Consider the following 23,531-nt stretch of genomic DNA (forward strand, 5'->3'; position numbering starts at 1 on the left):
GGTTAAAGGATAGTTAAATACAAGAACAAAATGTAACATATTTTAGCTTATGTTGCACATATGATGAATAGTGCAATATGGGTGGGTGAAATAAGGGTGCCTTAATAATGAGGATTAGCTGCAGTGAAATGGAGGACACTCATCAGTCTGAGGGAACAGGGGTGTAACTGACAAAACAATAATATAGTATATAAAACATAAATGTAAACTGTGTAGGTACAATGCAGAATTATTCTGAATAACATCAAAACGACAGAGTATAGACCCCCATCTGCTCTGTGTGCCAAGAAAATCTTCCTGATTTGATTTGTCATTTATCACAGAAACATAGATTATTTCAATCTCACTTAATGTGAATTATGGCTCATAGAATGACCCCCCTTACCTGCAATAAATTGGGGGACACACATCACTCAAAGGGAGTAATTCAAGAGGACCTTTACCCATATCTTCAAAATAACAACAAAGGCACTTTTAGAAATGTTTAGTAATGACAATCTATAAACACATACTTCTAGATAGTTGCAGGATTTGTATTCTTTGCATACCTTATTTGTATTTCTTCCCCAGTCTTCTGGCAGTGACCATGTTAACTAAAGGCAGGTTACTAGATCTCCCTTTACTTCCTGGAACTCTGGCACATGTGACTAGGACATGTAACCATGCACATCATCTTAGGGGAGGAAAATGCCTTTTCCTGAGATTATAGATGAGATTTCCCAGCAATGCTCTGCTGATGTAACCTTCCCAGAATGCAACGCTTGGGCACATTACATGGGATTGCAGGCGGTACAATACATTAATAAAACATACATAAATAAATACACAGGAGACACCATCTGGATTGAAATTGGCCGTGACACTTTTATTGGTTTACAATATATCAACTTTATTTAAATAACCAAATCATCAGTCTCAAAACAATTAATCAACCAAAAATTGCTTAGCCATTACGAGTCAAGCAATACCATGATGAAGGACTGTACACCAACTTAATCCTCCCTCATGTTGAGGGTGACAAACCACATACAAAGCTGCAACATATATAAATGAAAAAAAGGGGAGGGGAGTCCAGCCGAGTGACTTCTGATCCTCAGGAGCCAACCTTTTATAGGGAGAGACTGAGCCCCCAGAACATTCTAGGAGCTGGACGAGCATTTTCCCGCCCAAACAGGTAAGAACTCTTAAAGGGGCCACGTTCTTAAAGGGGCAATAACCTAAACAAGGAGATGAGGAGAAAAAGGAGAAGTGGGGACGGCCGCAATCCCATGTAAGTGGCCACAAATACATTGTCGGCCACCTGTCTATTTTTGCCAAAGTGGACCTAGAAGTGAAAAAAAAGGAATTCTAAGTAAAATAGAAAAGTTTGTTTTGCTAGTGAATGTAAGATGATTTCATATCAGCATGCAGAGCTGTATGCTGTTGTGATTTTTAGTCAAAGAGTCCACTTGAAATTCCCCTTACAACGTATAGTGCATCATATGTTCTGTTCAATGTGTTGTCTCTCTAATTAAAGAACTTTAGTTCCAGGGTGTTATGTCTGGGAGTATATTAGGATTCAATTTTTTTTTCATAGTCCTTAGATGTTGTGACTGCAATAGTTTGAATGTTTAAAACATATTTTCAGCAAATAGTCATTGCTATTACCAAAATGCATTGTTCTTGTCACTTCTTATTAGCTGAACTAGAAGAAAAACAATCTTTATTCTTTTTAACCTCTTGCCGTCCGCCCGTAGTAAAAAAACGGACGGACGGCACTAAATCTTTCCATCCCAATGTAATGGAGATGAACAAAGTCAGACATGTTAGAAGTCCAGCCTGTGTGACAACTACAGGTACCTCCATAGAGTGGATAGATACATAGATAGATACAGGTACCTCCATAGAGTGGAGTGAGTACACATAGCCACCCATAAATAGAAAATGTGTCTTTTGCAAGATTACTTGGTGAAAATAAAGGAAAAAAGACAACTAGTGCAGCCCCACATCTAAGGACTGGTGAGCTGCAATATATCAAATGTTGGTTTACCCTTTAAAAATATGTCCAGCATTGCTCCTTTTATGAATGATAGCTTATTTAATGTCATTTAGCCAGTTTATATAGTGCTGACACTTTTTTTCCTCAGGGCTTTACAGGTAATGTTTAACATTCACAGGAGTTCCTTCATGTTCAGGCTGTGCTAAGGAAAGAAAAAAATACTTCTTATAGCTGTCAAATCCCATGACTCAGTACCTTGCTCAATGTAACCCATAACAGTACATGAAGCAGCAAGTACCATTATTACTAATCTACCAAAACCAGAAAGGACATCAAGGTATCGGGAGATAAAACCCCTCCTAACAACCATTTTTCAGTCCTTGCTTTATCAGAGACTGTAAAACAATTATTAGACCACATTTTATCTCTTAATACCTCGACGTCCATTCCAGTGTTGGTGGATTAAAGGAGAACTATGAGGCAAGTCACTCAGCCTAATAGTTCTAGGCGCCCAGTGACAATGAAACTGTCACAGGTCGGCTCAATAGATCGGGAAGTGAGCGAACACATAGCGTCGCTCGCTCACTTCTCGATCTATCCCTGCAGAGAGCCCTAACTGTCAGTCAAGGCTCCCTGCAGGGATCCCCCCCCCCTGTCCGATCCTCCAGCGCTGACTGGTGGAAGCTTAGGGTGACCGGAGGACGCTAGTTTGTGTCCTCCCGTTACCCTCAGGAGAACTATGGGGAAAAGCCCTGACCCCATAGTTCTCCTTTAATACATTTTTCATACAGGAGGTGGTGCCTTCTTCCTCATCTACTGGTTCATTTATCCTCCGGTCAGCCAAGTAGCATTTTTATTGTGTTTTTGGATTGCCTGCTTATAAAGTTTACTGCATCATTGGATGTCTTGTTACCATTTCCTAATATTGTACATTTAAAATGGCTACACTTGAATTGTTACTTTGGTCATTGCTACGTAAAGGCTAATTTTTAGTTCACCTTTTTGACCATGTTTCACCCATGTTACACCCATATTTAGAGATTAGCATGAAACATGGTCAAATTGTAACACATCCACCCCCCTTCTGCTCCCCACTTACCTGAATCGCTGAGTTCTTCTCCCCTCAGACTTGTTTACAGGTTTGAATTCGGTGCACACACATAGCTGCATCATCCATTCACAAATCCTTTGACAGTATCTGTGAATGGAGAAGCTGCAATTCCCATCAGCCACCGCAGCAGAGAGATCTGCAGTTCTCAATGGATTTGACGTTACCGCACTCGTCCAATGACACTTTCTTCCATTCACATTACTGAATGTCCATACCTCGGTAAGGACATAGACAGGAGGAATAGTCTGCAAGAGCCAGAGCATTGCACCCAAGATCCACTGATGCACATTTTTTCTTTTATTAATAAATGTATATTTAATAATTTATTTATCAAAAAAAGGTGGAATTTCTCTTTAAAGAGGATCATCACCCCTTGTGTTATTTTTTTCTTAAATCTCCTCTTACCTTGTTCGTTGGGTTATCCTCAAAATACATTCTCGCAAATCCAGCATTTTCCTGTTGCAATCCGCTGATCACTGGGTCCTGCAACACTTTCTTTACTTTTCTCTGTAGGAGGCCAGGTGTCTTCTCCAGGATCTCGCAGCTGCCCATCCCCAATGACATACCATAGTGCATGTGCTGTAGAGCACCCTAAGGCCTCCTCGAATGCATGAGATCATTGTCCCAGGAGGCTGCCGCGGCCTGAGACGCCATTCTAGTTTAGGCAACAATCCTGAAAATGTCAACAGAGGTCCCAATAAAAAGGTATTTGGGAAAAAAAAATGTCCGATGGTAAGAGAGGAGGGGGCTAGGATGGGTGGGGAGGATGAAGGTCTGCTTCAAGGATAACTCGAATGAGTAAGTTGTGTAGCATCCCCCTTATGTCGGTCAGTGAAATCCAATGCAGGATAACACTACCGTTGGCTCCAAAGGGTGATCTACTGTGATCCCTGTGTTTGCTCTCTAAGAAACCTCTAGGATGGATCCACAGCACACCAGCACACCGAGATCCTAGGGTGGGTTGCTATGATTTATCACAATTCAGTAATCTTGTCTAGGGGTAAGTTCACTCACTTTGCCCATCAACACTTACTGCCCTCTATGTTGATAGTGAAGCGATGTCCAGACTATAGATATGATGCTGAAAACTGTCCCTCACCCTCCTACCTGTGTTCTCATCCTACTCATAGCAATCTCTCATTGGTTGCTCTGCTCTGTGCCCAGGGTGCACCCAGCAGCAGACAGATGCAAATGATGACACACTGATTAGGGGAACCAAATGAACCCAGACTACAAATCCGACTTCATACAGGGTGCTACAGCTGTTATGTTTGGACATTCCCTTGTCTCATTTATAAGCGCCTTTGAGATTCCTGGATGATAACTGTAAACAACAACATATGCTGCCTGTTCCTCAGGGATAAATGTTAAGGCTAACTTTTTGAGATTAAGGACATATGTTCTAACAACATGACCATGCTATCAGCGGTCCTTTGGGGACTCCCAGACACAAGATCCTAGGAGTAACTCTCGTTGGTCATGATTAATATATACAATAATATATACAATAAGGTTTAAAAAAAAACGCCGATGTGTCTTAACTTTTGCAGTGGACTACCCCTGCACTGGTAGGGTTAAGTGCTCGTTTTTGCCTGGGTTCAAAAATAACAAAGTTATACTCACCCAAACCTAGGAGCTGGGTGGCAACAACAGCTGTCCCTCACCCTCCTACCTGTGTTCTCATCCGCTGCAGCAATGAACACCACACAGCATGTGCAGCTTTTAGGCATCCCTTCAACATTTTCTTAAAAATTAGAACCTTTGTACTTAAATATAAATGTGTTAACTGCAGGAAACATTACACATGCAAACATATGTGCACACATGTAAGAATGTTCTAACATTCCTAACATACCAGAGAATCAAGACAAATGCTAATATATACTGAACCTATTTTAGCTTTGAAAAGCAGAATTATAATATGTCTCAGATGCAAATCAAAGCTGTAATTCATAAATATACTTCTAAAATTCATGAATAACACATTTAAGAATAAACTATGTGGCCCAAATCTAGTATTTAAACTATTTAGTAAAAAATAAAATAAACCAGTTAAAACACAAAATATAGGGAAACTGATCCAATTTAATGATCAACCGCATAGATGTAAGGATGGCTACGGACCATCCTCAGGTTTACTGATACCCAATTTTATTGGATCTTGTGTGTGTCAATAAGAGAACGGAGGGAGAAATCCCTGAGATTTTCTAATATTAGGAAATTATAATTACTAAGGAATACTCCCAAAGTTTGGAAATCCTCTGTGGGTAATCCTTAACTGCCCAATCAGGTTGCCATCACGGCAGGAAAAAAATACTCCATGCCAATAAATTTGTCAGGATAGGGTCCAACCATTCAGAATGTCTTTTGTCACACAGAAAATTTGCTGTCAGTGGCAGACCAGGTGGAAGGAAAGAACTGCTGCTAACACATATGAATGTTTTTAGACAGCAAAAATTGGATAATGAATCTCAGGCTTACAATTTTTTTCAGTAATATGAGATATGGATCACAGAAAAAGGTTCTAACAGTGCTTTAACCCGGCAAGAAGGTTTACTCATCCTTGTCTATTTTATTGTATTTGATGTGCAATTTAAAGTTAAATAGGAATTTATTCAGAGGCAGAGACAATCTATTTTTCAGAGCGGTGGCAGAACCTCGCCCCCCATTCAAATTATCTTTGAAGTTCTTCTGCCTTGGGAGAGCAAGGACTGAGGTGTGTGTGTTTTATTACTTTATGTACTTGTCCTCTAAGTTGTTTTATTTTTATTTTTCATTTGGAATCTGGATACATCACTATTTAAATAGCCAAGTATGTACCTTAGAATAATATTTTATTTTACTGTATACTGAACAGTGATTTCTTGGATTATACCTATACCCTTCGCCTTACGTCTCATTGCCAAGCATAATACAATGGTAATTTTAAAAACAATATGTTTATATCAAAATGGTAATATTAATATTTTATGATGCACATGGGTAATTTGAACTGTTGTATATATTTCAGAGTGAATTCAGAAATTGACATTTGATGAAGGTACACTCTTCATAAGTAGGCATAATGCATAAAGGGAAAATATTTATCATTTTGTAATTCTATGTTTTAAAGTGCATTCATTTCATGTGACATATATTAAATGTATACAACTAAACAAGATGGCAGAAAAGCAGTTCCCAAAAGCTGCCTCCAACTACCTTGGAAGGTCCCCAATTTGTTTTCCATGTGAACCCTTCCTAAGGCGAACTCTGATATTTAATTTCTCTTTGTTTGGTGAGGGGTTTATCACTGACCAGGAGAAGAAGTTGAGGGATACATACAACATTGTGCCTGGGTTCAAGGATTTGACAGTGGCCATTTAGGGGGTAATTTACTAACCTAAACACACGCATGCACTAGGTGCGTGTGATTTTTACACAGCAAAACGTATTTATCAACCAAAAAGTCTCTAAAAGCATATTTCCACTAATGCCATATATGGAAAAATCATGCACATGATGCATATATAATGCTGCTTCACAGTTTAGACAAAAATGGTTAGCTCATGCATTTACATTCCTGCATTCATCAACACAAGCAACACAATGTAGAGCTAATTTACACAACATCACCTTGCAATTCATGTAGGGCTTTGCACAACACACCTGCTGGGTGTGTACACACTGCAAAGGTGTCTAGATTCCACCAATAGATCATGCTATCCACCAATAGATCACTACTGAGGTGTATACTTGTTTGTGGCGTGTTTATAAGGTTAGTAAATCAACCCCATAGTCTTTGTATAGCTTCTGCACACTTAAACAAGATGGTGAACTTCTTACATGACTTTCAGAGATACATTGATAACAAAACTAAACTAAATGTGAATCTAACATGCAGTCAATGCAGTAGGTATTGAAACAACTGGAAGTTCAATTCTAGAAAACTGGAAGTTTCAATTCCAAAGCCTGTACTTAGAATTTTGTTTAAACAGTGTTTATATTACATTATTACTGTTTGCAGTAGGGATGTTCAGATACCAAGTACCGTACTTGGTACAAGTACATGGATGGATAGTTTTCAAGATTACACTACAGAAATATTCAAAATTTAGGAGGAAGCTGTCATTTTTAAGGACCATACGGAGCTCCTGGGATTTCTGCATCCCAGTTTTAATGTATGATTTGTTTAAAATAAATATATATAAGGGATGCACCGATACAATTTTTTCAAGTACAAGTACTGATACTTGTCCAAGTACTCGTACTGATACTTGTCCAAGTACTCACGGATACAAGTACTGATACATTTTTGTTTATTGTCATGAGACAGTTTTTCTAAAACAATACCTACTTATGCTTTCCGGACAGTGATGGAGCGCCAGAGCTATGTCCCAGTTGCAACAGCAGCCACACTGGTAGTTCTCGTTAAAATGCCAAGTATCGGCACTGGTATCTGCACTGGTATCTGAACATCCCTAGATTGCAGGTTTCAAGAGACAAATTATAAAATGTACAACACCATTAACATTCTAATGGCATTGTCATGTAAGAATGAGCAGCTGGGTTCAACATTACATTGTACATAAAGCCGAATAGAGGATCTTACTGTGTCAAGGTCCACCATAGGCGCACACAACTTACTAGGACTTCTGCCAATGATTGTGAAGTGTTTGACAAGGCCTTTTTTACAGAAGAAGAGAGTGTTGGTGGATGTTTGTAAAGCTTAACACTTTGCATTCATTACTTGAGCCTTTTTCTTTCGAAACCATCAACACATATTTGAATACTTTTTCATTGGCTTGCTACATTCAACTCTATCTGTAGAACAGATGAGCTTTCATTTTTTTAACCTAATGAAACAGCAGGCATTGGGAAAATGTGCTTTAAAAAAACATAAATGTGAAATGAAAATTTACGTAGCAGCCAGACTTTGGTTACCCACTAAATCCAACCATCCACCCCTTTACATATAAAAAAGATTTAGTTAATGCCAAAACTTACTACTGCTTTGTACCACTTTGTTTTAAGAGACTGAAGAATATTAAATGTTCCAAATGTCACATTCACAAAATAATGTATTTAAGAACTCTGTACAAAGGTCTATGTAAATATTTATATAAACTTATCACATTTCAGTAACTTATTGAATTGAGACCATAAAATGCTTCCTGTTTTGTTGTTAAAGAAAGGGCATATTGTTTTTTTGCTTTATTTAAAGAAGAATGGTGGTCTGCGCACTCAAGGGGTATAAACACCCCTATTTGTTAAACAATTCTTCTACATGTATATGGCTATATAAACAATAATGGGGACTCCATAAACTATAAACTGATTTATGTGGTTTTATTCCTGTTCTACATGCTCCCATCGCTATATTTGTAAAGAGGTATTTTACCCTCATTGCTAGCTGTGACAATAATATGAGCAGTTTTTTTCCTCAGCACTGTTTGTAACACACTGAAGTGCACTATATCATATCTTTTTTTTCACCTCTGTATTTTCCCTACTATTTCTCAGCAACTAAAGATAAATACTTTTACATGGAACACATTTATTAAACAAAAGCATGTGTTTAATATGTATTTTACTGTAATATATATTATATGGCTCACTGAGAATGTAAGCTTTTAAATGGCTATTAGAAGTGCTTACTAGTTCACTACATTGCCTTAGTAGTGAAAGAAAAAAAATAGCTGGACAACTTCAAAACGTGATGTCCTTTTTATTTAATACCCGGGCTTTCTTCATTAAATGATATGTTCACCAAAGATTCCATTTATTTCAGTGAAAAGCCTGTCAATATTTGTAGAAGAGCTTTGTGTTGAAATGGAGGGAAATGCTGGAATGACATAGACACAGTAAAAGACAGTTATCAATAAAGTCACAGCTGTTGCATCTGCAAATGTGCCACATGTTGCTTATCTGTCATTGAAAACAACCAATTTATCATCATTTACAGCACATCAACCCATACATCCAGTAACTACCGCCATAGCGACCCATGCGGTTGCTATGGGGCCCTGGGCAGTGTGGGGCCCGGTTATAAGCAGGCAATTACAGAAGCAAGTGTCCCCTAAAAAAAAGGCTGCCGCCGCACCGGCGGTCACTCACGGGCAGGACCGGCTCTAAGCGCGCTCACGGGGAAGGAGTCACATGCTGCCGCTGTCTCCACTCACAGAGACATTTGTGTGCTGTCCGTTGAGGGCCACCCGCCAAGGAGTCTCACATCGTCCTTACACTGTGCAGACTGTCTGTGAGGCACCAAGCCCAGGCAGTGCCCGAGGCCATATGAACTGTGTGTGGTTCTCCCAGCCCCAGCGTCTGGCAGCTCTCTTCTCATCGGACGGAGCTGCTTTGCTGTCTCTTCCTGCTGTTAGGAGGCCTGAGATCTCTGGGGACAGAGAACCAGGTAATTGAACCTTTCACTGTATGTTATGTACTGTATATGTACTGAATGAGGCTTGCCAACAGCTCAGCCCTGTATATATACAGTATGTTTGTTTATTTATGTGTATGTATGTTTACACCACATGTATGTGTGCTATGCTGGCCAGGCTGCTGTCCTTTCCCCTGAACCCCCTCAGTGGTTTCAGGTCATTTTCATTGCCCCCTAGTATTCTCCCTGTCCCATGTTGTCAATTTCCATCCATTTTTTATTTATTTTTTATAAACTTTTTAATGTTTTTATATTTATTTTTATTTATTAATTTTTTATTAAATATTTTTTTTACTTTACTTTTAGGGGCTTCGGGGAAATATCGGGGGTCTAAACAGACCCCTGATATTTCTCTTTTAAAATGGTAAAATGGAAAAAGAGATTGAGGACACAGAGTCCTCAATCTCTTTTTCTGCAGCTCCAGTTATCAATGAACAGGAATCCTCTATGAGTGTTCCTGTTCATTGATAACATGAAGACCTAGTATGTTTACTATAACCACAACCGTGAATGAACAGGAGGTGATGTAGATTACTCCCATTCATTCATAATTGAGGATACAGTAAACATACTCTGTCCTCAATTATTTACAAACACTCAGCGATCACTGATCGCTGAGTGTTTGCACTCACTCTCCTCTCTGACAGCTTTCACAGGAGGTTGAGCGAGCGGAGCAGAGAGGAGAGCCCAGCCTCCTTTGACAGCGCTAGCTGCCTCTGCCCCCACGCCGCTCTGCCGGACTGTGACAGGAGGCTGAGCGGTGTGGGAGGAGAGACGCCGGCCGCTCACAGTGCTCTCCTCCCGCAGCGCTCGGCCAGCTGTCACAGTTTCTCTCCTCCCTGCTGGGACACAGAGCAGTGACCAGCAGGGAGGAAAGAAAGCAGGGATGCGCCGATGTATCGGCACAAAATGGCCCTTTCGGCATTATGCCAAAAATGCAATTTTCGGCCGATATATCGGGGTATCCCTACTTGTTAGTACACTCAGCATTCGTGGTATGCCTGGCAGGGTTTGGGAGATGTGCAGCACTAGCGTAGGGTAGGATAACGCAGAGTGCAGAGGTCACTGACCTCTATGTTACGCTACTGACCTTTGCACCCTGCTTTACACCGCTGATCTCTGCATTGCTGTATCATGTATGCTGAGATTTGTAGCTCCTCTACAGCTTGGAGTCAGTGGCAGAATTACCTGGGTCACAGCTGCAACTGTGCCCTGGCACTCCACCACTAACTCCAAGCTGTAAAGAGACTACAAATCACAGCCTAGACAGGAGGAAGAGGGTCCCAGTGAGTGCTGACATTTCCATAAAGAGGACCACCAAAATCCTCAACACCAGGCCCATGATGCGCTTAATCCGGCCCTGCCTGCCAGAGCAAATCAGCGACAGAATGATTTCTTCTTTAACACTGAGGTCAGAGCCAGCAGGAGCAGAACTGAAGAGAAGGAGACGGTTGGTTGAGGGTAGGTTGCGGAGCAGGGGTTCGGAGGCGGTTTGGGGGGCCCCATACAGAATTTTGCTAGTTACGCCCCTGCATACATCCAAAACTTCATGTGGGCCCATGTATTAGGGTGGGTGTACATTGGTCCTGTGTAAATCCAAGTGTGGGGATGTTGTATTTTTAAAAATTCCTTTTTGTGATCTAATAGGGATGTGTCTGGCAGCTTAGCTGTGTGCTGGCTTTTGTTCTCTAAGTGTGGAGTAATTATCTCATGCTGTGTAGAGCTTGCTCCAGCAGGGTGTGCTAGAGATAATATTCCATATTAATGATGTTTAATACCTGGCCAATCAGCAGGCTTGGGGGGCCTGCTGTGCATGCAGGGAGTGTTATTGAATATTTGAGGCACTTCCTGGTACAAGGCTCATCCCTCCAGGGTTTCACCCTAAGATGATGCATCTGTGACCATCTATCTTGCCTAACTTCTGGGCTTAGGGATGTGGAAAGCTGCAGGGATATCCCCTCTTGGGAGGCATCCCTGAAGTTACTAGTTGCCATGGAGTGCTATGAGGCCTTGAGGAAGCAGAGCTTCAGATGTCCCCCACAGGGAGGTGGTGAGTGACTACTGAGTTGGGAAGCACCACAGGAACCTTCCAATTGCTGTCCTGCCTTGAATTCTAAGACTGAGCATGCACAGGAACTTCCATTGTCAAGAAGCCAACCTTTAAATTAAAGTGTCCAGCCACTAAAGCCCTGTGAGGGAGGGACCCAGAAAGTATGAAGGTATCCAGAAGACTAAAGAACTATATTTAATGTGAATCTCCAAATATCCTGTGCTCCCTTCACCCTCCTTCCCTCTATTCCATCTATCTTCATGCATGTGACATTAAATCATTTCTTAAAAATCTAAGCAAAGTAATTGCCGCCTACTATTTCAGCCAACCAGAGAAAAGAAACTACATCTGAGTTGAACATGTCTGGGACTTTATTGTAAGTAAATGTACTTAGACCATTCGTTAATGTAGCTGTTAGTTAGTTAAAGAGCAATATCCCTTCAAGTTATGTCTGCGTGGTTACCAATAGCGCAACACAAGTATCCAAGGAAATGTCACCATGCCAACTTGAAATCCAAATCCACAATTTACTGAAATTCCATATCATTCCATATATTCAATGGCGTGAATGCCTTCTTTATCAAGGTAACAAACAAAGACAAATAAACCACAACAATGTTGAAACATATATATAAACACACACAAATCAATAATCCTTAGGTGGGTAATCAGCAACACTGCATCCTTACTGGCTGCCTTGCCAGATCAAAGTATCACCAGACTGAACCAGATTTATCATAATGTCACAGTAATAAACATGTTGCAATGCTTTGCACCCACTGATTTGTCTCCATTTGCTATCACATTATACTTTTGCTTATCACATTATGCTGAAGTGTGGCAGAACTGCCACATATTTGCCACGTAATAGTTGTAACTACTTGTGGCAATTTGCCCTAAAATCAGCCCTCTGTGCCTGTTTAAGAAGTTGATCACATCACTTCTTAATTTAGCAACAGATAAGAATCTATATTCTGCTGCAAACTAGTTTAGGGTACTTGCAGCAAATTTGTGAAAGCAGGCTGACATTCGTGTCAATTTGTCACAGAGTTGGCATGCCATTCAGCTGCAATAAGAAGATTATGTACTGCAAATGTTTTGCAAATATTAGCATGCTGCAAAATAGCACCACTGTGATCATGAATGTCCCGCACTGTCTGACTAGGTAGATTTCACCGAAAAGATTGTGCATGCTTAGGAGACTGCACAGCGGAGGGCCCCCAAAGTTAAGGGCATGTGTCAACGGGCTTTAGGTTGTATCAAAATGCATATTCAGCTACTTTCTACTTCTACCTACTTCCTACCTACTTACAATTGCTAGCGCTTAGTGGCATGTTTCTATTGGGATTGTTAAATAGTTATAGCCAGAATGGCCATACTAGAGAAAAACTCAGCCTTAGTATGGCTGCCCATTGCACTAAAATGTATTACACCAGGTGCTAGAAAGCACTATGCATTGCAGTCCTGGCACTTATAGGTTTAGCATAGTGCCACGGCAATGTTAGCCAGAGTCTTCAGGCACAAACGCAGACCTGACAGCTGCCAATATGCAATAGAAAATATAGAAAGAAGGGGTTTAATCTTCTTCTTCATTCCTGATGTTTTCATCTGTCCCTCCAGCGGTGCGGCGGCTCTCTCATCCAGCACTGACTCCTCTGTCCTTGCTGGCACTTCCTGTCCCATGGTGTCTGCATGGGACAGGAAGAATGGCGAATGGAATAGAGAATGGCGTGAAGTTCTGCTGACTTGTGCAAACATGTGCAATAAAAAATATTGTTTTTTAAAAAATTTCCATTGCACATGACTGTGTATTCTTTGCAAAGTAAAATGTCATCACATTCACCAAGCTAAGGGAAACTTTCCATGCAAAGTGCAAATTCCCTTGCAACGTGAAGAGCCTATTTGGCTTTAGTAAATCAATCACTTAAGATCAAGCCACATGGATGCTACCTCTCATGTTTGTGGCTTGTTAAATAGTACTGAATATAAATCAAACACCATGCTGCCATTGATAGCATAGTCTTGATTTATTTAACACATAAGTAATCATGTTATAGAAAAGGTGGACCCCGTGCAAAGGAATGCAATCATTCACAAGTGTCTAAAGCAGCAAGGTTCCCTCACTTCTTATCCCAGTATTTCTTCTCCACTCTACTAGTCATGAGTTTTATTGCTATTTGTGTCTCTATTTGAGAGATTTCCTCTCATTTTCTGTCATAATGACAGGGTGATAGATCGTAAGTTAGGGGAAATCCCCCCAATGGGTAACAATAAAAACCTGATATCATTTCTAACCCTTTTGCAACCTATCAAAAACAGAACAAAAAATTCTGAAGTTGGCAAGCAGCGCTTTAAAGGCTGTAACTGTTTCTATATCCACTATGGCTATGCTGTGCATGAAAATTCTGCAACATTTAGGAGATGATTGGCACATTGGCTATATTTTGTACCGCTTGGAATGGTATAATGTAATAATTGTAAATATTGCACGGTATGGGAATTTAGCCTACAAATGCATTTTCACTCTGTTTAAATTCCATTCTGAAATGAACATTTGAGGGTTACTGCCCACTTATAGAGTTGATAGAGTTTAAACTAAATAGAGTTGGTTTAAACAAGGGCTTCCCTCACTGGCGTTCTCAGCACATTGCAAAGAACTACATAAATTCAGCTGCTTGGCTATTGAGTTGCCCATCTTGGGTTTTAAAGGCTCTTTGCCTCTGCAAGCACTATCTCCTTCCCTACACAAGACATTGACCCACTCACTTTCCATTAGATGTATGGTCAAAGTACCTACTTCCAAGCTTACAACACATGGTCTCCTGGTATACTTGTACACAGAGACTTCTCTCTGCAGAACAACTGTCTCCTAAAGAGGGGGAGCACTGGCTGGCTAGAATGATGGCCTTTTCTGGGGCTACACCCACCAAATCAGTTTCCCATTTGCTCATGGACTGAACTATGCCTACCCTGCACCCTTATGCTGGCCATACACTGGTTGCTTTTTCTCACTCCATTCCCTCTGCTGGGATATTATAGTCTAACAGTGGGTGGGGAGAATAACACTGTCGGAATACCCAATCTTAGACTGCAGTTAATTGGCTGCAGTCACTGTTCAGCTGAGAAATTTTAGATCCGCTCCTCTGGCAAAGGTTGATTGAAAAATTGACTCATGTTGAAAGGAGAGATACTGATGGGGCCACACACACTGGTTGAATTTTGACCGAGTAAGTAGGAGCAGTATATGGTTAACTTTACACAGTGACAGAACGCTAATCTGTAATTATGGTCAGGGCCGGATTTACTCTCCTTGCCGCCCCAAGGCTAGGTTCCACAATACGACTCCCCCCCCGCGCGCCGCCAACCCCCCGTCACCATCAATTGTGAACGGCAAACAGATGGCAGGGCGGCGGGGTTAGTTTCAATTTTACCCTGATTATGGTTAATATCTGTAGTAACTGAATGCTTCTGAATGACTCAATATTTTACAGTTAAGAATTTCACAAAATTTTAATTTAAATGATGTTATTCCTGTCTTAGGAAGACTTTATATGTGTTGTTATAGCTCAACCATGCTATTAAAAATGTCATGTAATAACCACAATCACTACAGCTAAGATCAAAGGAAACCTGTACTGAGTAATCAGTGATACTGTCATTGCTGACCATTCCTTCTGCTTTGGCTGTCATGATGATCCAGTGGCTTCAGTACTTTCTAAATCAGTGATCTGGAACGTCGTATGCATATTAGGAGTTTAGATTTCACTCTGCTTCTCCTAGCTTGCATTCTTACTGCAAGTCAGAAAGCCTTGAAGCTAGACACAGCTAGGCAACTAGAATTTCCAGAAGGAGGTCTGCAATGAAAGGCACATTTGTCTTTCAGTACAGGCCATAATGCTTGACTGCGAATAATACATTGAATATACCATGGCTATCCCTTTTATAGTTAACACATGAGGTTTAGAATATGCCATGACAATTAAAAGGGTAAAAACGTGTAATGGCTGCAATAACCCCTTTGTAGCAGTAACAAAGGTAAATTAAAAACAAGTCAAAGGAAGAAAAAAAATATGTTAATCAAGGTACCCACTCCACATACACATCAAGCCTGCAATCGATAATAGGAAATCACCTGCACTCCATACAGCGTACAGACCTTGGATGAGAGGTTGGTGCTTGAAGTGACAGAACGGATGGCGCCGTGTCAGATACAGTCCATAATAGAAGTCACCAGCACTCAAAAATATGTGCAAGAAGTAAGGACCTTTTTTTAAACCGTCACATGCGTCAAACAGCCAACGTTTCGGGGCCACGCAGGGTCCCTTCTTCTGGGCGACATAGTGACCATAGTATTACAATGGTTTTAAATTTAGGTACAGATATTTGGAAGTGTGGAAAGAAAGTGCTGGACCTGCCTGGAGTGGTTATTCTCTTGGTGTTTCTCATCCAACAGTAGTTAAGTGGTGTGAATATGTGTGATCTGGCTAATGGATCTGGCAGCTTCCACAATCCGAAGGATCTCCACAGTATCCTGGCTTGACAGTGAGCACAGTAGATGTAGGAACTAAAGAGCCACACCAATTAAAAAAGTGCAGATACAATTTGTTTCTATTAGGGTCAGGGGACATTCAAATGGAGTAGCCAACATGTTTTGGAGGGCCAAAACATACCCCTTCATAAAAGATTAATGAGAGATATCATGAATGTGAACTACAATCCTTGCAGCTTTAAAGTTTTGAGTTGTGATGGGTGTACTTTAGGCCTGTCAGCAGCTGGTTTGGCAGCCATATACTGGCTTTAAATTTAGGCCTTTTTTATTTATTAACAGTATTTTGAATTTGCAGGGTATTTGAAGGTTATAATGTGTTTTTATGCACTAATGGCAATTCTAGTGCTTGTTTAAAAAAAAATGTCCACAACTGTCACAGGCCATACAAAGGTAAAAATTGGTTTGGCCATCTGAACTGCAAAATGGGAGGCAGACCATGCCAGTGAAAGGTTTAAAGAATAACTGTAATAAAAGAAATTGGTGTCCTGTCATTGCTGACTTTCTTCTGAACCTTCAGTTTGCCATGCTGTGTGTGGACTTAGCACGTTCAGATACCAAAAAAGTATGCAGAAAGTGAAGTCAGAACTTGTAATCTTTTTACTTGTAGCAGGTCAGGGTCTCTTAACAAATAGATCAGCATGTCAGCCAGGCAACTATCATCAAGAGGAGGCAGCCTACATATATTTCTCACTCAACAAGTTTCTTTCAAACTGTCTAGATCAGTGGTTCCCAAAGTATGGTCCCTCTGGGAGCATTGGAATGATCCAGACGATGAAGGAAAAAGTAGAAGCAGGAGGCTTCAGAATCAAAGGAGTGCAGAAAATGTTTTTTTACCGAATCTAAATGCTCAAAATTTATGCTTAAAAATTTACAACATCTAATGGTGCATTTATCAAAGAGCCTCTGCGCATTTCACGTATTGAATATTTGCACAAAAGATTCCCCAAAAGGGGATGCAGACATGTCCAGGGACATACATTCATAACTGTACACAAATATATGCTCACACCAAGGTTTACCAGCTTACAGCCGCACGAAAATAAAAGCCAATAACGATAGATCAGCATAAGGTAACTAAAATTTTTAGAACACCTCTGCAATTGTAACCTCTAGTTCAGGTTTCCCTAAGAGCTCAACTACTCTCCCAAAATTAGAAAAAGAAGCTCAGGCAATACTTCCCAACAATCTGGAACTGTCCCCCATGGTACTCTCTTTTCGCCACAATATGTCCTCAGTTGGGATGAATGATGTCCAATGTAATTCAACCTGGAGAACTGAAGACAGACTGTGAGTGCAGGGCATCATGGACCTGGCTCCTGAAGGGGCGTCACAGTATTGCCCTGTATTCACTGTGTAACAGTGCCGAAAATGGTGCTGATGTTATTATGCCAGTACCACTGCATAATTGAGAACTGCTCATCAGTAGGTAAAAGCTAACGAGGAAGGGGACTCTGTAGCATCATGTGATTGGCCTAAAGACTGCAGTAAAAATAAATATATACAAAAGTAGCATTAAATACTGCTGGGAGGGCCTTCAGAGGAAGAAAGGGAGCACTGCGGGGAGGAAGAGATGAGCCTGAGGTTGGGCATTAACCTTTAATTAAAGAGTACCCTTGCATGACTGCCAAGGTCTGTTAAATCAAATGTAGACACTTTAAAGAGATAAACTATGCTAAAGAGAGCTGCAGAATGTTATATATTAAAATATCACATTTCTAGGGGCTGGGGTACTTGGCTGTGCACTGACATTCCCTTTAAGAGGTGATGGCTGCAAATGCATAAATGTCAGTGTAGAAATTTTCCAGACAAGGAAAAGCCAGAAGGATTCTGTGACTCATGAGCTGTGTCTTCCTGATAGCTTATCTGCTATTTTATTTTTCAGTCCTTCAGTTTTTTAGATCCTTAAACAGTTTAAGGTCATTACATATATTACAATTTGTTTTTTTTTCTTCTTCTATGAATGTGATTCATACTTTACTTATGAGCTAGTTCATAATATACAAGCTAAGCTTCCAATAGGTACTTTATTGAGACAGCCGACTTCAGTGCAAAGCTGTTTCCTGACTCCCTATCCTAGCTGCTACTACTACCTACACTACAGACCCCCGTATTCACTCCTTTTCTATATCCCTGGTGCACTAGATAAAACTGTACGAATGTTAAAATACATGTATACCTAATCTTGTACAAGCTTTTACATATTAAATGTATGCAAACCCTAACAATGAATCTCTCTTATTTGCTTATTGTTAAATATACAACTGAAAATGTTTATCCCCAGTTCTGTACCGTCAGTGGTCTTTGTATTAGTGTTTGCTGGCATACCCTCCACGCATTATGACATGTATGTTGCTGCTTTTTACCGTATATGAATTGCACCATTATTGGTTGTGAGAAAACTTAATAAAGATTTATATGCTAAAAAAAAAAGAAAATGTTTTTTTTATATCTGTTTGATAAGTGCAAAAAATACTCAGAAATGTTAGGAGCTGATAGGTTTCTGTCTTTTTTTGTCTGTGTTCTTCTTGAAGGAAATAAAGGAAATATGTCATTATCACACCAAAGAACTTTATCATAGAGTTTACGTTTTTATCACTGTGCAAATTAGGAATGAGCGAATCAGCCAAAGTTCAGTCTGCTAGATGTTCACCGAACCCAGCGGGAAATCTGCAAAGTCAAACTTACCCCAATGACGTCTATGGAACAGAGTTCTGCAATTTTTTTCAAGGTCAATTTGCAAGGTTTTGTTTAAAAAAAAAAAGAGATGGGTAGCTGGGCACTGCCATGGGGGACATGCACCAATGCAAAAAAAATATATATATTTTTAAAATACCATTTAGCGTGGAGAGGGTGTTTTAACTGCGGCTTAAAGGGAAACATTAAAAAAAAATCCTTTCAATAACTTACTTGGGTAACGCCTTAAACCTAGTTGCACTCTATCACAATGTACTCCTGCAAAAGCGACATTTCAAAATAAAAAAATAAAAATAATGTTGCTAAACGACATGTTCTTCTGCATTCTACTTCTGTTTGTAATACTAGCCTGGCTGGTCAGGAAAGGTGGGAGCAGTGAGCATGTGCAGTGTGGCTGTCTGTAACAATGCAACAGGCGATACTGGACCAGGCAACCACACTGTACATGCACTTGCTGTGACTGAGGACTTTGCCCTCCTGGCAGGCCCGCCGCTGCACTTGGAAAGCATGTTAGCCCAGCAACATGGAGGTTCATTCTGCTGCGGGCTTCTTGTGGCAGTAGGTAAAAAACCGGCACACGCAAGGGGATCCGTCCATCCAATCCTTGTTTTGCAAAAAGGCATAAAAGCAGCAAACAAACAAATGTTTACATGTTTCAACCCCAAACTGTGCCTTAGTCATAGCAAGGAAATGTAAAAATGGCATAGCTTAAATGACATCTTTTAACTATTTAATCCACATACAGAAGACACATATAAATAAAATATTCTATATAAGATCACAACATGCACATACAGAAAGAAAAACTATTTTATAGATATAAGAAAAGACATTTTGTGGCAGTACTCTGGCCAAGCAGATGTGTCAGATCATTAGGCAAATTCGTATACAGTGGCGGAAGCTTAGGCAAGAGATACTCATAATACTTTATACTCATTTTATAGTGATGTCACTGCCCAGATAGCAAGGATAACTTGCTACAAACTTGTGGCGGGGTGAAATTGTAATTTTGTTAACTTGCTGCACATATTCCTGGCAAGTTGTAGACTTGCAGAACACTCGCAGCACAAGTTCTAGTTGACACTTTTTGAATTTGTAGCAAATTTGCTTGGCAAGTCTACAGCAAGAGTCCTGCAGGTCTTAGCAAGAGCTCTGCAAGCTCGCTGGTCTGGAGACTTGCAATGCAGACTTGATGTAATTGTGCAACAAAATTGTGAAGCTTGGCAAGTCTGTAATAGTTTAACAAGTCATTTTCAAACTTGCAGCACAATTTCTTGCTATCTGGGTGTATATGTAATTTTGGTGAGTTTGTGATGTCAGATGTCATGGGCAAGCTTTTTTCTGTGGATTCTGATTGGTAGATATTGTCTTTAAATAGCTGTTTTCATGCACGCTGTACTTATCACATACCCATCAAACGGGTTCTGCAAAGCCCCAAAATGTTGCATTATCTGCACTTTGATATGATCTCTCTTTATGGACTTTATGACAGAGATCCTTGGTGTGCTGGCGGCATATTCCCTTTATGTTTTGTAACGGTTAACCAATCGGCAGTTGCTATAGCACCCTTTAGCTACAGGCCCTTCCCAGCAAGGAGTGTGATGAAAATAGAAGAAGCCCCTAGGTCAGGGATGGGCAATTGATTTTTTCAAGGGGCCACATGAGAAAAGGGTACTGATGTGGAAAGCCAAACAAATAGGCTGAACCTAATTCTTCCCAATATTCATTGTATGACTTTATTAAAAGCAGTACATGTTATGGTTTTGATAATGTCCCATTAGAGTGCCCTCTTACTTTGTTTGTCCCCTTTAGTGTGCCTCTTTATAGTAATGTCCCCACATTAGTAGGCCAGAGCTGGAAAGGTGGAGCAGGCTGCAGGAAAGGACAGAAGAAGAAACACTTTGGTCCTCCTGTAATGCTGAGGGCGGGGTACATATCATCACTGGTTGCTAGGACCAGCAACCAATGACTGCAGGGGAGATGGACACCTGATGTCATTGGTTGCTAGGACGCCATTGGACAACTGAAGAGGAGAGGGCCTGCACTGGGCTATGGCTGGCTCGGAGGCTGGTGCATCCTCCGTTAGCCAGCGATAACTCAGCACAGGTCGGCAATCGTGGGCCAGGCAGAACCGCCACTTGGTCCGTGTCCGGACCATGGGCCGGACAGGCACAGCCAAAGGTCCGGATGTGGCCTAGGGGCTGTAAAAAGCCCAGGTCTGCTTTGACAATAGTTGTCTGTGGATATACTGTATATACAGGCTGTAGGCTTGCTGCCTCAGATCTGTCTGCATATAACAGGTTCAGCAGCAAGATTTAGTATATTTAAAATATACATTTATAAATCAGCGTATAAGTTTATGTATTTCAATTTTTAGCATTGATTTTACAAGCTTATGTCAAATCACTTGCTTGACAATTTGTGGGTTGCTCCTTGCCCTCCTCTGGCAATGTTACTTTTATGATTCTTAAAACCCGCTGTGTTCTTAGCAAAACCATTCTTTGCATATTTTACATGTAATCCCTTTTCAGAAGGAAAATATATGCAGCAAATCTATCCTTGTAATTCTTTTATCTTGTCTAAGAGTCTTTGCAGTCACACCACAATCTGTGTTATTTACATAATCTAGAAAACTGTTCATGCTTTTCATTGTAATGAGAAAAGAACATCAAAGATTGCTTTTCCACTTCATGTTCGAGAATTTCATTTAAATGTTTGGTGAGCTTTCTGGCAACATTTTGAGATTCAGATAAGGTCACTGGAAATGCAAAACACGAGAAGCAAATAGTTTACTGATATTAAGTTGGTAAACCAGCATCTAAGCCTTTTTATTATGTGATACATATTCATGAGCAAACTTGCGCTTTACCCAAGTATATTATAAAAGTCAGCGGATTGTGTTTAACCCCTTCATGACTGAGCTTGTTTTTGGTTTCTGTTCGTAAACAAATTGTAATAATAATAAAGATGGTTATTATCATATCCCATATATTAATATATTCATTCAGATGTACACCTGCATCTTTAATTTTCTTTGATTCTACAGTTATGTTGGTAAGGCTAAAAATAATATGTTTAGAATCTTTAGATTTCCCTGCATTTTCTTTCTATTTAACTAAAATTGCAACTATAATCATTTATTTTATGGATCCTCTATATTGTTTGGGGGATTTAAGTGCATTTACATTTATGTGCAAACACACACTGCAGCTGTTACACTTCGGTTCGATATACTGAGAGCTGAGTGATCATGTAACTGCTGATCGCTCAGCTCACAGTCTCTCAGTCACCACTTCTGCAGGGAACTCTCCCCTTTCCTCCCTGTTCCTGGTGGGACAGACAGGGGAGTTGGTGGGCAAAGCAGAGCCAGTTGTCAGTCAGGCAGTCCTCACAATATTGTTGGGATTATTAAATTTATTTATTTAAATGGTATTTATATAGCGTCGACAATTTACGCAACACTTTACATAGTTGCACAGTAACATCAGTCCCTACCCTCAAGGAGCTTACAATCTAAGGTCCCTATCTCACATGCATACATAGAGGGCCAACTTAGAGAGGAGCCAATTAACCTACCAGCCTGTTTTTGGAGTGTGGGAAGAAACTGGAGTACCCGGAGGAAACCTACACAATCACAGGGAGAACATGCAAACTCCTTGCAAATGGTGACCTGGCCGGGATTTGAACCGGGGACCCCTAGTGCTGCAAGGCAGAAACGCTTATTCCCGGATGCAGCGCAGCTGTGCGCTGCATGAAGCGGGCATTAGCTCCTTATATGCTGACTTTGGATCACAGGAATACATTAGTAAATGTACTCCTGTGACCCAAAAGAGAAGTAAAAGAACTTTCTGTCACATAAAATAACACCATTATCATTCAAGCATTTCTGTACAGTCCTCTTTTTGCATGCCAAAGCTGTGATGGTCCAGACACTTGGAGAAAATTCTCAGATCCCATAATGCAATTGACCCTTTTCATAGCAAGCTCTATGTAAACTATACATTTAATGCCCATGATGTAATAAATGGCTGGGCAAACCTACAGTATATTTGAACATGTAATTTCCTGGAATGCATATTAACAGCTTTTCTATTGCAATAAAATATTAAAGCTAAATGTGATCATTATTTGTTATATTAAGTGCTTATTTCATTTATCTTCCAAGTTCAAAACAATATACATGGAATAGGAAGTTTTGGGTAACTATAGAAGTGTGGTTATCTGTCTTTAAGAATCAGAGTTCTGTGCAGTGGTGTACCAAGAGAACGGAAATGGGAATCTGCCCCAGGTGCAGGCAAATAAATCAGAGACAAAGATAGACCCCAATAAATGGGACATAGTGTTCTAGGTTTAGTGACACCAAGTTGGTTTGCAGGCAATTCTCGGTGGATTGACTGCCCGTCCAACAGTGCCAGCATAGTTCCAGCCCAGGTGTCATTAGAACTAGGGCCAGCTAACACCAATAATCTATTTAGCTGAACCACCATTGCATGGGTCATGTCATTACTGATCACCAATGTAAGGGGGCACTAATCCACTGACCATCAAAGTAAGTTGGGGCTTTCTAGACAATATTATTATTTGTTAAATTTCATAATTATTACTGAAAACCATTTTATTATCTAGATGTAGAAGGTGTTTAAAAAAATCATTTATTTCGGTCTTAAATATGCTAGGTACTACACTGGTTCTTTAAAATAGTTTTTTTTCTTTAAGAAATGTAATTTTTTT

Source organism: Nanorana parkeri, unplaced genomic scaffold (assembly GCF_000935625.1).
Source record: "Nanorana parkeri isolate BGI_ZX_2015 unplaced genomic scaffold, ASM93562v1 scaffold100, whole genome shotgun sequence".
NCBI classification, from domain to species: domain Eukaryota; kingdom Metazoa; phylum Chordata; class Amphibia; order Anura; family Dicroglossidae; genus Nanorana; species Nanorana parkeri.